Raw genomic sequence first — 15,853 nt, 5'->3', positions numbered from 1 at the left:
GAACCGTCGTAACCCGGGGACCGCCTGTAATTTGTATTTTTCCTAACATACAAACCTGGGTTCTTTACATAGGAATTACCTTCTGTATAAGCTGGAATAGGCTATTCTACACTACAAGGTTGTTCAGTAAACTACCAGTGGGAGAGGCAAGGGGTATCCTCACCACCTCCATTTGGGGTGGCCAGAGGTGGGCAGTGTATGTGAAGACCTCAGGTTTGTATGTTAAGAAAACTGCAAATTAAGTTCTTCAAAAATTTGTCATTTGTTGCTACATGAATACAAACCATTGGTCTTTACATAGGAAGATTTACGGTTCGGTGGGAGGATTTCAGTAGACTTCCTGACTGACTGGAGGTTTACTTCACCTAGGATTTTTCCTGTTTGCGTAATGTCGAGCAAAGGAAGCAGTCCCATGCATCAGCTCAGGGGAACAAGAGTGTGTTCGACTGTCAGATTTCTGGGCTTTTCAAGCTAATGGGTTTGAAAACAACATTACTTCAAAAAAAGGCTTGAAAAAACATATGCTCAAGACAATGAAGCAAAGATAAGCAATGGGTTAATTTAATTGCCAATCCCTCTCTCCCTTGCTAGAGAGAGGGCAGGACTTGCTTTTATTAGACCATAACTATGGCAAAAACAGAAAAGCTGATCACTCACCTGCATCTGTGTCCATTCAGTACATGACAGTTTGAAAACTATCCTCTGCTCACTGTAAGAGGAGAAGTATGAGAAAGGAAAAGGAGTGAAGTCAGACACACACACTTTCACTTCTACCACCATACATCTTAGACCAGATGCTACCTGTCTCACTAGGGGAACTGGATGAGCTACACAATTTGTTTACCAGCCACCACAGAACCCAAGGAAAAGGTGTCCAAGGACCTATGGGCAATGTCCCTCAAGTTAAAGGAGGTGAATGTCATCTGATGGGACCACACTCCTGCTCTTAGCACCTGATGAACTGATTGGTTCTTCCTGAATGTGAGGGACAGAGCAATGCCTGACTTTGTGAGCTCTGAACTGGAACGTACTCAAGTCCTCTTCGTTTGACGCCGAATCCCTGCTTGATAGTCTCACAAAGCCAGAAGGAGATTGTGCTCATGGTCTCCTCTTTCTTGGTCTTGCCACTGCTAACAGAGTCATCGATACCCAGGCCTGAGCGGCCAAGTCTTTTTAAGATAGCAATGCAAAACTAACTGGACCAAGCAGCATCTCTTCTGGTTCGTTACATACAAAGTCTTCTAGGGAGGGAATCATGGTCTCGAATCTGACATCAAGGACCAAAGGATACTGAGTGAGTCTTCACTATGATTTCCAGGATAAATTTGAACGAAACAGAACCCATCCCCTCAAAAGCTTAACATTTTAAGAAAGACCATGGAGTCTGCCTACTCTCTTCGCCAATACCAGGACAAGTAGAAATACAGTCTTGAGGGTCAGGCTCTACGGACTGGTATGTTAAATGATTTACTTATTTTCAAATATTAATATCAATGTAAACAGCAATAATATCAATTCATTAAAGAAAATACTATTGTAGCGAATCAATAAGATTTTAGTCTATAAATTTAAAAAAATTATTTAAAATGAAGGAAAATCCATTCTACCCCGCATCTTTCTTTTAAGATCCAGGTACTAAGCTGAGGTCCAAAGATGTCAAATATATGTCAAGTAATGAGACAGGAGGGGAACCATGTTGCCATGTTGCCAACTAATGTTCATGTAATTTCTCTCTTTCTCTCTCTCTTTTACTGAGATGAGAGAATTTTTATGGTATATGTATGTATGTTTATTAATATTTTCAAATAATAACAATAATAATAATAATAATATATATAACTGCATTTACAAAATTCATATGTGATAGTTTCCTGACATATATGGAAAGATATATAAAGCATAAATGTCAATACACATATTAAAATTAAAACATTAAACCAAAGAAAGGGGTCATGTCTCCCTGAAGGCAATACTCTCTAGGACACAGACCAGCTTATCACATGCAACGCAAGCGATGCCGATGCAGAGTAAAAGACGTATCTACTGCAAAAGCATCAATCTTAAGGAATGTCAATACAGTAAACAAGGGTGGCTTGTCTAAAAACGTTGACGTCCACGAAACTTCTGGGAAGCGCAGGCTAAGATAAAAAAGAAGAGCAAAGCAAAACTCCGCTTTCCATGGAGGTTAAGAAAAAAAAGAAAAGAAAAAAAAAAAAAAAAAAAAAAAAAAACTAGCATATTGCAGGGTATGAGCTTGGTCGTTGACAAACATCCACCCTGTATATGCAAATAACATCCACCCTGTATATGCATGAGTTGCCAGATGCCACAGATTCTTTGTTTTACAATCTTTTATTGTTTTTACCGGTTTCCAGCTATTGCTAAGACCGAAGGTTTGTTCCGTGTATGAACAAATAAAGTTTAATAAGATTAAATAAGTCTCTCTCTCTCTCTCTCTCTCTCTCTCTCTCTCTCTCTCTCTCTCTCTCTCTCTCTGTTGCCCATAGAAGTCCATTGCAATTTTTTGATATCATAAGGATTTATTATCTCTCTCTCTCTTCATTATTATTCTCTACACTTCTGAAATAACTCGTAATTTCACTCTTGATGGTCAGATATATGATGTTGCCAAATCAATGCGGTTTGTGTGTGTGTGTGTGTTTTAATGGTAAAATGTTTAAGATGACTTTGAAATTATATTAATACGTACTAATATAACCTAAAAGATGAATACAGTAATAGGATAATAGTAATTTATGGTACACTTGAAGTGCGATGTTAATTAGCGTATACATTTGGTATTTGAACTTTCAAGATAAGTGTTTTTAGAGGGGGTTCTAAGTATTAGTGGGTTTTAAATATTCGTGGGGGTCTGGTACGCATCCACTGTGAATACGGGGATCCACTGTACAACCCTAAAATACATACTATACAGTAAATGTATCAAAATCATCTTACAACACAGCAAAATATCAACAAAAAACATTATGTGCAGCACAGTAGATGATGCTCAAAGTTATGTTAGGCAAAAGAAATGTATGTCTGAAATATATGGGATACTTAAGAGTAACAGTTACAGCAGGTACGTAATGTTGTAAAATTACTTCGAAATATTGGGTGTACAGTGGACCCCCCGTATTCGCGTTCTCCAGATTCGCGGACTCACACATTCGTGGATTTCTCTCGGGAACGTTTCCCTGCATTATTCGCAGAAAATTCGCGCATTTGCAGTATTTTTCTATGATAAATATCCACAAATTCCTGGTATTTTTGATGAATTTCATCATAAAATGCACTTTTTGTGATAAAACTATTAAAAAAACCATGTAGGAAAATTTTTAGTGGGTTTTTCTTGAGTTTTAACTAACAAAATAGGCTGTTTTTAGCATTTTTATAGGGGTTCCAAACATTTGCGGATTCTAACTATTCACGGGGGGGTCTGGTACGCATCCCCCGCAAATACGGGGGGACCACTGTATATCGGGTTGTATTTACGTAAGAGTAACAGTTCTAGGAGGGTAATGCCAGATGACTTTGGGTTTTTTGGGATAATGGTATGGGGTGTACTTTTGTTTGAAACGATATGGTTTTAACCCTTAAATGCTGAGCCTCTATTTACAAAAGTGTCTGTCATATGCCGGCGGCGTTCGAGAGTTAGCGCTGAAGCGGAAACATTTTTTTTTTTTTTTTTAAATCACAGCACACTTAGTTTTTAAGATTGAGAGTTCATTTTGCCTCCTTTTTTGTCATTGCCAGAAGTTTAGTATGCAACCATCAGAAATGAAAAAAATATCATTATCATATATAGATATTAGAATATATGACAGCGAAAACAAAAATTTCATATATAATTGTATACAAATCGCACTGTGAGCAAAACAGTTAAAGCTAAAGAGTTTTTTTTTCCATTGTATTGTACACTAAATTGCGATGATTTTGGTATACAACAAATTTTAAAACTATCAAAGCAACACAGAGAAAATATTATCACAAAATGATGCATGATTTGTACCGTGCAGACGTAAAAACAAGTTTTTTCTAAAATTCACCAATCAAAATATTGTGCTAGAGACTTCCCTTTTGTTGCAAAATGAAGGTAATTGATTGAATATTACTAGACTGTAAGTATTTTAGCTTACAATTGCAGTTTTTGACCATTTCAGTTGAGTTAAAGTTGACCAAAGGTCAAATTTTTTCTATTTATTGTGATTTATATGAAAATATTTCAAAACTGATAAAACCTACAACCATGAGTTATTTTTTGTTGTATTCTACATGAAATTGTACACATTTTCATGCATAACACTTTAAGTAAGGCCTAATAGAAAACGGTGCAAAAATTACGACAAGATGACTAAAGAAATTCTGAGATTTTCAGCAGTTACCGCATGCGGAGGGAAGGAAAAAGTGTTTTTCAAAAATTCACCATAAATCGAAATATTGTGCTAAAGTGCTCCTGTTTGTTGCAAAATGAAGGTAAATGATTTAATGTTACTATAATGTAAAAGTTTTAGCTTACAATTGCATTTTTTAACCACTTCGGTCGAGTCAAATTTGACAGCAAGTTTAAATTTTGGCACTTGTCGTGATTTATAAGAAAATATTTCAAAACTGATAAAAGCTACAACCATGAGTTATTTTTTGTTGTATTCTACATAAAATTGCACACATTTTCATGTATAACACTTTAAGTAAGGCCTAATAGAAAATGGTGCAAAAATTACGGCAAGGTGACTAAAGATATTCTGATATTTTCAGCAGTTACTACGTGCAGAGGGAAGGAAAAAGTTTTTTCAAAAATTCACCATAAATCAAAATATTGAGCTAGAGACTTCCCATTTGTTGCAAAATGAAGGTGAATGGCTGAATGTTACTAGAATGTAAGGGTTTTAGCTTACAATTGCATTTTTTTTACCATTTCGGTCGAGTTAAGGGGACCAGCCGGAACCACTATATATGGGGGTATAGGGTGAAAAACTCAGTCATGAAAAAATTCATGGAGCTTCATATGGCAATTGAGAATACATATACGAAATATTTCGTAAAAATTCCTCTTACTTTCATAGTTACAGGGTAATTAGTAAACATAACTCAATAAGCCTAAAACATTCATCCGTACAAGAAAATGCAATATTTCTTCTGTTATTGTAAATTTTGATAATTATTGTCAAAGAAATTGTGAGAAATGGCATCTGTAGAGATTCCGTGGGTCACAGAGGGGAGTATCAAGTTCAACCATGATCAGTGCGAGCACAGACTTCAAGTAGTCTACATGTTCGAGTTTTACCTCTGACATTCGCTTGCTTTTACATATGTTTATCTATGTTTCGGCAGGAATTTCATCATGCCAATGAGGAAAAGACAAGGAAAACATCTCGCTGACATAAAGACGAAGAAAATTCACTCTAATGTGATTACAGAATATCATAATATATGCGATATTAGCGTAGTTAGTGAAGAGAGAGGGAGGGTTGTGTAGTAAGTAAACGCCCCCGTCTTGACTGAAGCACACGTCACACTGTCCCACAGGCTACGATCTTTGAGCAAAGGGATCTTAATTTATGATAAATAACATAGTTTTGGTTTATTAATACCCAAAAAGGAATATGAAATTCATAATAATCATGATTTATTAACATTGTCTTTGTAAAAAGAGAGTACAACTTCGAATTTCACCTCATGACATTCTCTTGCATTTACGTTTGTTTATTTTTGTTTCAGCAAGAATTTCATAATGCCAAAACGGAAAATACTAGGAAAACATCTAGCTAACATACAGAAGAAGAAAATTCGCTGTAATAAGCTGAGTTAGTGAAGGAGAGAGAGAGAGTTGCGTAGGAAGGAGTACCCCGTCTTGCCTGACGCAGTGCCCTAAGCTACGATATATGAGCAAAGGGATCATCATTTATGATTAAATTATGATAAATAATATAGTTTTGGTTTATTAATACACAAAAAAGAAATACACATTCATAATAATCATTATTTATTAACATTGTCGTTATAAAAATATGAAGAAAAACTTTGAACGCCCATATCTCAAAACTATACTTATTGACCTTCAAAATCTATCTTCTCACTTAGTTTTAAAGCTATAACATTGGAAATTGGTATATAACTCAGAAAGACGTTATAGAACAATCAAATGAAGCCTTTTTTCCAATTTTTGTTTCGTCTTTTTTTTTATAAATTTTTTCCTAATTTATAGGGTTTATTTTTTTACCATAATGAAAAATTCATATCTAGCAAAAAAATGACTTTTAGAAAAAAAAACTCCTCATTTGATTGGAGGTCTACATCAGGTCTATATATGGTAGTAATCCCAGGTCTTAATATTAAATATCAAAGGAGGAGATAGAATTTGAAAAATTGTTATTTTGGGGATAAATCGCCCTGGCGTCACAAAACCGAAGGTCAGAGGCGAAAATCATATGTGGTTTGGAGATGTCCCAAGTCACCTTATTAAGTGGTATGAATATCAAAGTCCTTTCCTTAAAGAATGGCATTAGCCGGCCAGCCCCCTTAAAGTTGACCATAGGTTTAAATTTTGGCACTTATCGTGATTTATATGAAAATATTTCAAAACTGATAAAAGCTACAACCATGAGTTATTTTTGTTATATTCTACATGAAATTGCACACATTTTCATGTATAACACTTTATGCAAGGCCTAATATAAAACATGAAATTGCACACATTTTCATGTATAACACTTTATGCAAGGCCTAATATGCAAGGCCACACATGACTGCACAACACGGCGTTGAAAAGCTGGGTCACCTTGGGTGCTTGGTCCCTCTCCAGCATCCAAATCTAAAACTCGCCTCACACGCTCACTACCGACAGGCAATATGCGCCTTTCACGGTCCTGACAACTTTGGGACATCTCTGCAAACGTCCTGTTGCATCACAAATACGCTAACACTCGCAAAAGTTCTGCAAAACACGAATGCGTCAAGAAATCACTCTGCGACGATGCGTCACTGATGCTTTGTAGTGCGAGAAGAAAGAAATTCGCTCATGCATGGTTGGGTAACACTTGTAAACAAAACAACAACGTGATCCATGAACTCCCAGCATCCCTCAAGGCGCGTAATTTAAAATCTTTCCCAAACTAGGCTTATAACTATTTTTCTGTGAATATTTAAACAAACTTTTTGTAGTCGACGTACCATATGTCCACTTGGCACCCGACAGACAATTTTAGTCAACGTACAATACGTCCAGTCGGCGTTTAAGGGTTAATATAATAATTTAAGGTTTACGTATTTTTGTTTAAACTATTAAATTAGGCAGTGAACTCTTAAAAAAGGGATTTTGACGGAGGAAAAATCTATTTCTGGGTGATTGGCTCGTGTCGCCCTATGAAAGGATCCTTAATATCATTCTTTCTAGGTAAAATTAATCTAAAATTACCAGAGAAAAACAAAATTAAGAAAATGTCAGTAAAACTGACTCGCTCACTCTTAAAAAGAAGTGTCGGTATGGCAATAGGGGCGAGTGGGAACACTACCACGAGACATTCACCAATTAGACCTTCCAATCAGAATCCCCACAAGAGAGAGCTGATACCAACGGGCGATGCGGCCGCTACTACTACTACTAGAGGACGCCACGGACAGCAGCGCCCCTAGCGGACATCCTTAATCTAAAAACATCTTGTCCTGCCGGGGGGGGGGGCAAACAATACAGGGTGGGTTTCATAGGGCGACACGAGCCAATCACCCAGAAATAGATTTTTCCTCCGTCAAAATCCCTTTTCTGGGCTCAGCTCGTGTCGGCCTATGAAAGAGTACCAGAGAAACAGACAAGATGGGAAAAAAGGACAAATGAAAAGCAGTTGTAAAATGAGGGATATAATATAAGTAAATCAATTATTACAGCATATAAACTAAGTACTTGAGGCTAACTTATTCTAAACAGTGACATAAAAGAAAGTTAGTAATGTAAAGTACTTAAAATTACAGTAAACATAGTAAATTATAATAATGCAGTGTAATTTTAACAAAATAGATTTACTTAGATAACTTATTTACAAAATATACAAACACGTGTCCTACCCTAGCATAAAAATAAGGGTAGGTACACTGAAGTACATTATCAGTACATAGTGTGGATGTCCCTAGCAAAAAAATAAGGGACAATCCACTAATATGATCTCAGCGGCTAAGGCTAGGATATCCGAGTAGCATGGCGATAGGGTGAGGCATGTTGGATGAGGTAGGTAGAAAGGAGACCTGGATCTGTACTACGACTACTATACAGTATCAGGAGAAACAATGTTTCCCGCTGCTACTGCTGAAAATTTTAAAGATTCCAAGGACTTTAGATAATGACGTTTAAAGACTGTCGGAGATTTCCATCCAGTATACTTTTTAAGATCCTCAAAATTCATATGTTGAAAGTAATTAATTGAGGTGGCTACTCCCCTGATGTCATGTGCTTTTGGGAATGAAATCAGGATTGGCTTGTTTAATGAAGTAAAGGATTTGTTGTCTAATACCTTTTACTGACAAAGTACCACCTTTTTCTCTCATGAAGAGAGAACCTGAGGATCTTGAGGATGTACGAGATAGAAAGGCTCTTAAAGTTGATACTGGGCAAAGAGAAGGGTCTTGCGGAAGTGGGATGACTTTCCAAGGGGCCCACCTTGCAAGAGGGTCCTCATTTTTAGCCAAAAAACTACGATCCGGAGCAAGCAGAACTTCTCCTGAGGGGAGGAATTCCACATGACCCGCATCTCTGGATAGAGCCGACAGTTCTGAAATTCTAGCTCCTGAAGCTAGGCTTAATAAGAATAATGTCTTTCTAAGAAGCATTGTGAATGTACAAGACGAGTTGTCAGTATCTGAAGCTAGTTTGAGGACATCATTTAAGAACCATGAAACTGCAGTAGGCCCTTTGAGAAGGTCTAAGTCTAGCACAGGCTTTAGGAATAGACGTGAAATAAGATTCAATCAAGATCTATCTGAAAACCTAACTGAAAGATCTTCTACAAAGCCGATTTATGAGTAGTAATAGTGCTAGCTGCTAAACCTTTTTCAAAAACAAGGATCTGAAAAAGGATATAGCTAAATTAACTGTCATGGTTGTAGTGTTTGATTCTTTCAGGAAGGATGCTAATTTTTTAACAGCTGAGTCATATTGTCTAATAGTTGACTCTCTCTTATCTGATTCTAGAAGAGGATATTTTGTGGATCAATATTAGCATCTTTATTAGCCGCAAACTTCATGAAGTCCATAAAGTTAGGGCCTGAAGAATTCCTGAGGAAGCGAACACAGTCCTCATTTGTACTGATTGTGACAGCTTGGGATTGGGAATCCGTTGAGGTCGGAGACCCAATTCCAGAAGTAGAGGATACCAGTTGCTCTTGGGCCAGTCCGGTGCAATCAGAGCTACTATTCCCTTGAAAGTCCCTCAGCTTGCTCAAGACTTTCAAGAGGAGATTCACTGGAGGAAAAGCATAAATTTTTCTCCACTGATCCCACTCTAACGACAGGGCTCCGTGGCATAAGCCAGAGGGTCCAGGTTGGGGCCACATAGCAAGGGAGCTTTGTGGTTCGCTTGTGAGGCGAAGAGATCTACTTGGAGACCTGGGACTCTCCGGCATATCACTGGAATGACCCGTCGTCTAGGGACCATTCTGATTCCAGAGGGACTGACCGGGACAAAGCGTCTGCTATCACATTTCTTACCCCCCCCAAGGTGAGTGGCGGACAGATGCCATTTGTGTTTGTTTGCTAGGGCAAAGATGGCTATCATGACATGGTTCACATGCTTGGATTTGGACCCTCCTCTGTTGATGCAATGAACTACCACTGCACTGTCCAAAACTAGCCTTAGATGGAACTTTTTCGGGGGAAGCAGTCTCTTCAAGGTAAGAAATACTGCCATTGCTTCCAGAACGTTTATGTGGAGCTGGCGTAATTGAACTGACCAAGTCCCCTGAACCTGTTTGAACTGAGAATATCCCCCCACCGGACAGGGAGGCATCCATGTGAATGGTTAACACTGGAAGGGGATATTGAAGGGGTACCCGCTTGGCTAAGTTTCTTTACTTTTGACCATGGACGGAGTTGATTGCGAAGGATCTGTGGAATTCAATTACCTGACAAACTTGTCTCGAGATTTGGCGTTTGCTCTCGATCGCCAAACTCGATTTATATCTTTTAGCCTTGCTTTCAGGAGGATATCTGTCACCGAAGCAAACTGAAGGGACCCTAGGATTCTTTCCTGGCTTCTCCTTGATGTTTGCTTGCATTTGAGAAAATGTCTGACAGATTTTGCTATTTCCTTCCGTTTGGCCACTGGAATTGACAGATTGTGGGAAGACAAATCCCCATTGGATTCCTAGCCACTGAAAACGAGACTCCGGGGTAAGTCTGGATTTCGTTTTGTTTATCTGGAACCCCAGATGTTCCAGAAAGTGAACTACCTTTTTGGTGGCTTTGAGGCATTCCTCGACTGTTGGTGCCCAGATCAACCAATCGTCCGAGGTATGCTGCTACCATTATTCCCCTGAGCTCTCAATTGCTGCACAACCACTTCCGCTATTTTCGTGAATACCCTGGGGGCTACATTCAGACCGAAGGCATCACTTTGAATGAGAATGTCTGATTTCCTAGCCTGAATCCTAGGAATGGGCGGTAAGTGTCCTGGCTATAGGGATATGATAGTATGAGTTCTGTAAGATCGATGGAGCATGTGACGGCTCCACGAGGAAGTAAGGTCCTTACTTGCGAGAGGGTAGCATCTTGAACTTGTCGCAACGAATGAAAGAGTTTAGCTTTTGACAGTCTAAGATTACCCTTCTTTTTGTTGAGCCTTTCTTTGGCACGCTGAAAAGGCGACCTTGAAATTTTAGATGCTTCGACTCTCGCAATAGCTCCTTTCTGAAGGAGTTCCTCCGCATAATCTGTCAATTCCTTTGATGGTATTTGGCGGAATGATTTGATTGGAGGGGGATCTTTGATCCAACTCCAACCCAATCCTTTGGACACTATGCTCTGTGCCCAATTGCTGAACCCCCACCTGTGACGGAAGAGGAACAGCCTCCCTCCTACCTGGGGAGCCACATTGTTGATGGGCGGGTTGACCACCACGCCCTCCTCTGAACTGCTTACTCCTTGTCGCCCTCCCTGCGCCACGCTGGCGAAAGTAGCCTCTTGCCCTACCTCTCGATTGTCTATTAAAGGGAGGGTAGGCCTGACCTTCATACATAGGGTTGAAGGCCGGCGAGAGTGCGTAGGAGGTCGAAGGTTGTGACTGAGGAGACAGCAGGAGGATGGGCTGGTTCTGCTTAGATGTAGAAGGTTGTCCCTGTTGGGTAACCGGGACGGCCTGAACGAATTGCTGCTGTTGCTGGTGTTTCTGGTAAGGCTGGAACCTTTTACCAGACTTCTTTGGTTTCTTACCAGCAGTGGGGACGGATTCTTGCTTCCTCTTAGATGAAATATTACCCCACCTAGCTCTAAGGCTCTGGTTGAGCCTAGCAGCCTCGTGGTGTACCTCATTTACAGCGGACTCTGGGAAGAGATCCGCTACCCCACATGCTAGAAGCCAGGAGTCTATTAGGCTCGTGCCTAATAGTGCACTCCTGCAGAACGTGCTTTCGGCAATTCCTCCTAGCTTGGAAGAAGTCGAAAGCATCCGTCTGAACCGTCTGAAGCTGGGACTTGGCCAAAATTTTAAACAAAGGTTCCGTGCCATACGAGAGAGCAGCCATCTCTGTTATAATCAGCGAATTGAGGGACCTGCCAAACCTAGTTCGAGCATCGAACTCCGCCTGAATCAAGGGATCAGGCAGCCTTGGGAGCTTTTCGCCGAACTGGTCCATGGGGCGCGTTCCCGTTTGAGCCTACCAAGCGTGAACGTGGCTGGCAAGTTCTCCCACAATTCTCCAAAAGCTGGGAAGAGCGGAGAAGTAGACTCTGCCTCCCTTAGCTGTGGCATGGGCTCAATCCTTGAGGACTGCCTGAAGAGTCGTTTCTACTATTTTTGTAGCGAACGGAAGAGAAGCCTCCTCCTCCGTCGCAAAAATAGTGAAAGGACTCTTGTAAGCCTGGAGCTTGGTGTTTGTACACTCCCAGTCCTCAAGGCAGTGAACCCATTCGCGTTGAGCATGATCTCTACTGTAGAGAACGTTCTCCCTGGAGATCTTGTCCTCCCTAGTAAGCGCCGCTACGGTCAGCTAGCATAGCCAATGAAAGGCTGCGTCAATCCCGGAGGATAAAACTCGAAGTCCTCAATCCTTCGAGTTCCACACTCCGGGATAGAGATCATACCATCCTTAAAACGGAGCGTAAGCGGCCATTTTCTCCATGGGTTCTCCATAGAGAAAGCTGGTAGTGACTCATATGTGGAAGCTGGAAAATACCAGCACTTGTTACTGGGGAGACTGGAAGAGGGACCTGAGAGAGCCCAGCTACTCGGTCCTCATTCTCTCTAACACTGTTAGAGAGATCTTGGACTGGACTGGCCCGACTGAGACAGAGTGCTCGACGTTGTGCGAACATCTGCTCGAACTTTGTTCCTATGGGCGAGACTTGAGAGCCAACCATCTCACCCACCTGTTGCATCACCACTGCTGAGAAAGCAGTGGGATCAAAGTGCTGGGTCCCGCTACTCCAACCGGCGTTACCGGAGTGGATGTGGTGGAGGCCGGAGAAGGCATTGGCTCGGCGGGGACGCGCGAGCCTTCTCCTTAGAAGACTTGCTTCTAGAGCTCTTTGAGTATGAAGAGCTCGGCTTGGCCTTCACCGCGTCAGCATAGGAAGTCGAAGACTTCTTAGCTGAAGAAGACGACGACGACTTTTTAGAAGTCGTCTTAACTAGGGTCTTCGGTTCTCTCTATCCCTTCACCTTTGGGGGTACAGAGAGCGGGAGAGCGGGTAGGGATCTCAGATCCCACAAAGCCTTGGAAAGAAGCACGTTGAAGAAGGGACAGGAGAAGATCCAGGAGCGCCCAAGGGAAAGGTACCTTGGGGCACCCGCACACCTACCTCAACCAACAAATCCTCAGCACCTACCGCCATAGGCTCAATGTTAAGGTCCAGGTAGCGACGTCCGGGACCGACTCCTGTGTGGCCACGACCCCGAAAGACTGCTGCATCTCCTGCTGGATGGAGGCTATGAGAGGGGCTGCGGATATGGGTCAACATACCCTGTTGACTTGCCCCGTGGAAGATCTGAACGGCCAGCTTCTTGTCTAAAATGTAAGGCTGGCCTTTGGCGGCGTTCTTCCCGAAGCCGCCTACCCACGCTTTCAGGTGTTGCAAGAGCGACCTCCCTCACACCAGCAGCCTGAAAGAAAAGGCGAAATGAGCTTCTAATGGCGGGACGGGGGTTGGTTAACAAACTTATGTCTAAGAGTTGATTAGTAAAACGATAAAAAGTCTATAATCGACTTACCCCCTCCACCAGCTGACTGGCCAGGTCGTAGCAGATGGCGCAGGCTTCCGGGTGCCAGACGATCATATCGTTGTAAGGCGTGGCACACGGAGCGTGAGACCTGCACTCATCGTGGGCGCAGGGGTCGTACAACGTCGCGTTGCATCCCAGGACCTGACAGTTGGTAGCCTGTAAGTGGAAAGATACATAAGTATCAGGAGAACACTTACAGCCTAACAGTTGCTCCGCTGGTGCCGAGCGAGAAAGTTAGATTAAACCAGAGCCCGCCATAATACGTATGGTAGTAATATGGTTGGTTGTCCTAGGCTACGCCGGAGACAAGAGATAGAATCCAACCAGGTGTGGTGGTGAAATGAAACCACGACGGATAACGGCGGAGATGGTATCACATATAAAATAAATAAAATTATAGAAATCATCGTAAAACTAGGGTACATCCTTAAAAATAACAATAATTATCAAACCTTTCCCCACCCGTCTACTAGAAGAGTGCCCGGGTAAGAAGCAAGCTCCCTTCCGGTAGCGCGGGAGAGAAGCAAGGATATAGTAGGCAAGCAACCGACCACTAGTAGTGACCACCCCGCCCGCTGGCGGAGCCAGTAATCTATAACCAAAGGTGCCCCGGCTGCGGCGGAAGGCTCCGTTCGTTACGAGAGAGGGAAGGTGGCCTGAGCAACTGGGGAAGGGGGGGAGAGTCTCGGCGTAACACGGCGGGAGAGAGATAGGGGGGGGGGTGGCCTACTCCTCCCCGTCCCAACAACTACCCGCTCGGTGACCCGGTACCCTATGAGTGGTCGCCCTATACCCCCCGCTGGGGAGAACCCCTGGCCTCCTCAGAGAGGGAGGGAGGAAGGCAACTGAGGTTGTCATGGCAACCAAGGGGTCCCCCAGACGCCTCCCTATACCTGGTAGGGAGGGAAGGGGAAGGGTAAGGTGCGATGGAACACGTGACCGCAAGTGGCCTAAGCCGCGATAGCAACAACCCCCAACCCCCCCGTGGAAGGGCCCGTGAACCAGGCTGTACCCAATACATGGCACATGCAACCTAGGCCTAGCCTAACCCCCACCCTAAAATAGAACTAAATTTACATCGTAAAGATGGAAAAGACACTTTTAGTAGAAGAAAAAGAAGCCCAGGAGGAGGCAAACTGTTCCGAGGAACAGAAGCCTACTCGGAGCCAGCGATAGCCGATGAAGAGCAAGAGCCGGGATGCTGGGCTGGAACACAGAATAGCCCTAAATACCAAACTAAGAGAAATGGTAAAAGGGCTAACCTAGCTAAAACTCGATGTAAAAAACGATGAACGTGATATAGTAAGCCCATAAGTATAAGAAGTCCCAGTATGGAAGACCGGGAATTCTTAACGAGGCAGCATGGCGCCGCCACGAGTCAACCGGGAAACCGTATATGACCTATTAGAAGGAAAATACTGGTTCCTGGAAGACTAAAATACAGTAAAACACTACTTATGAGGCACTTAACTTAGCCGTTGCGATGGCAGCACGTTCCATGATGGATGGTGAGATAAATCCCGTGAAAATAGCACAAGCAAGAAAATGCGTCCGAACGCTGGCGCTAATAATTAAGGATGTCCGCTAGGGACGCTGCTGTCCGTGGCGTCCTCTAGTAGTAGTAGTAGCGGCCGCATCGCCCGTTGGTATCAGCTCTCTCTTGTGGGGATTCTGATTGGAAGGTCTAATTGGTGAATGTCTCGTGGTAGTGTTCCCACTCGCCCCTATTGCCATACCGACACTTCTTTTTAAGAGTGAGCGAGTCAGTTTTACTGACATTTTCTTAATTTTGTTTTTCTCTGGTAATTTTAGATTAATTTTACCTAGAAAGAATGATATTAAGGATCCTTTCATAGGCCGACACGAGCTGAGCCCAGAAAAGGCAGTTATAAGCATTGTAGTTTAAGAAGTACGGGGTATTTGGCACTTACAGGCAGTTATAAACATTTTCAGAGGGGATTTTGCATTTCTGCAGATTTTGCATTTCTGTGGTGGGTTTTGAAACCTATCTCTGTGAAAAAGTGGGGGCGCACTGTAATTGTACTGCATGTAATTCATTGTGCCCCTAAGAAAGCTGGAGATGTTACCAAGGCAAGGAGAAATACAAAATCTATAGATACAAAAGTTAACAGAAAAACACAATAATAGTGTCTGAAAGGTTGATCTGGGTAGGGAGAATGAGGTGGCCAATAAGCAATCTGTAAATCTGGCCATCAAAGCAGTTGATGAATGAAACTGATTACCAAACAAAGATCCCAGAATATTGAAGAGATGGAGAAAATGCTAATGCCTTGGATAAATGACAAACAATTAATTAGAAGTGTTTCTGAGGCCATCATATATGAGAAGGCAAGACACATGCATGCTGATCTCTTGAAAACCAATACACAGGTACCTAGATTAAATTTGAAATTGAAAAAGAAGTTACA

General features: G+C 42.0%; 1 protein-coding gene across 1 annotated transcript in view; it reads right to left on the bottom strand.

Annotated features, from left to right (window-relative positions):
• LOC135211074 (uncharacterized) overlaps positions 1–15,853 on the bottom strand; it is a 43,929-nt gene that overhangs the window by 27,819 nt on the left and 257 nt on the right. The gene's annotated exons all lie outside the window — the stretch shown is intronic.

The sequence above is a fragment of the Macrobrachium nipponense genome, chromosome 4 (assembly GCF_015104395.2).
Source record: "Macrobrachium nipponense isolate FS-2020 chromosome 4, ASM1510439v2, whole genome shotgun sequence".
NCBI lineage: Eukaryota > Metazoa > Arthropoda > Malacostraca > Decapoda > Palaemonidae > Macrobrachium > Macrobrachium nipponense.
This window is presented reverse-complemented; position numbering and strand designations above follow the sequence as displayed.